This window comes from Gorilla gorilla, chromosome 12 (assembly GCF_029281585.2).
Source record: "Gorilla gorilla gorilla isolate KB3781 chromosome 12, NHGRI_mGorGor1-v2.1_pri, whole genome shotgun sequence".
NCBI classification, from domain to species: Eukaryota; Metazoa; Chordata; class Mammalia; order Primates; family Hominidae; genus Gorilla; species Gorilla gorilla.
The window spans coordinates 47628919-47630162 of record NC_073236.2 but is presented as its reverse complement, the minus strand read 5'-3'; the positions used below and the strand labels follow the sequence as shown (position 1 = coordinate 47630162).

The 1244-nt window shown below is 38.4% G+C and overlaps 1 pseudogene; it reads left to right on the top strand.

Moving 5' to 3' along the window:
* Positions 1-508: 508 nt before the first annotated feature.
* LOC101141458 (large ribosomal subunit protein eL22-like) lies at positions 509-1020 on the top strand (annotated as a pseudogene).
* Positions 1021-1244: the final 224 nt, after the last annotated feature.

Below are 1244 nucleotides of genomic sequence, written 5' to 3'. Positions count from 1 at the left end.
GCAGAATGGGAGAAACTGTTTACAAACTACTCATTTGGCAAGGGATTAATATCCAGAATAAACAAAGAACTCAAATAACAGCAAATAAAACACAACAACAAATAACCCAGTGTTTTTAAATGGGCAAATGATCTAAGTAGACATTTCTCAAAAGATCTACAAATGGGCAACACGTATAAGAAAAAATGCTTAATATCACTAACCATCAGGGAAATGCAAATCTAAACTGCAATGAGACTTCATTTCACCCCAGTTAAGATAGCTATTACCAAAAACACAAAAAAAAAATAACAAATACTGGAGAGGATGCAGATTAAAGGGAATTCTTTTACACTGTTGGTGGATATGTAAATTAGTACAGCGACTGTGGAAAACAGTATGGAGGTTCCTCAAAAAACTAAAAATTAAGCTACCATATGATCCAGCAATCCCATCACTGGATATACATCCAAAGGAAAGAAAATCAGTACGTTAAAGAGATATCTGGCTTTCTGCCTCCGCTGCTGCCATGGTGTCCGTGAGAAAGCTTGTGGTGAAGGTGGGCAAAAAAAAAGCAGGTTCTGAAGTTTACTCTTGGTTGCACCCACCCCGTAGAAGATGGAATCGTGGATGCTGCCAATTTTGAGCAGTTTTTGCAAGAAAGGATCAAAGTGAATGGAAAAGCTGGGAACCTTGGTGAAGGGGTGGTGACCGTCAAAAGGAGCAAGAGCAAGATCACCGTGACATCCAAGGTGCCTTTTTCCAAAAGGTATTTGAAATATCTCACCAAAAAATATTTGAAGAAGAATAATCTTCGTGATTGGTTGTGCATAGTTGCTAACAGCAAAGAGAGTTACAAATTACGTTCCTTCCAAATTAACCAGGACGAAGAAGAGGAGGAAGACGAGGATTAAATTTCGTTTGTCTGGAATATTTTGTATGAGTTCTTGAATAAAACTTGGGAACCAAAATGGTGGTTTATCCTTGTATCTCTGCAGTATTGATTGAAGAGAAAATTGGAAATCATAGTCAAAGGGCTTCCTTTGGGCCTCCACTCACTTATTTGTAACATGACTTCTTTTTTTTTTCAGCTTGAAAATGTCAATTCTTGTGGTAATACTAGAGTAGAAGGAGAAGGTGACCTGACGGAACTGACAGCCATTGGGCAGGCAGATGAGGGTGTGGAGGTGTGGGCTGAAGGGAGTGACCATTTTATTTTTAAAAATTTAACTGTCGATCATTTCTGTTGCTTTTCCCAAAGAATG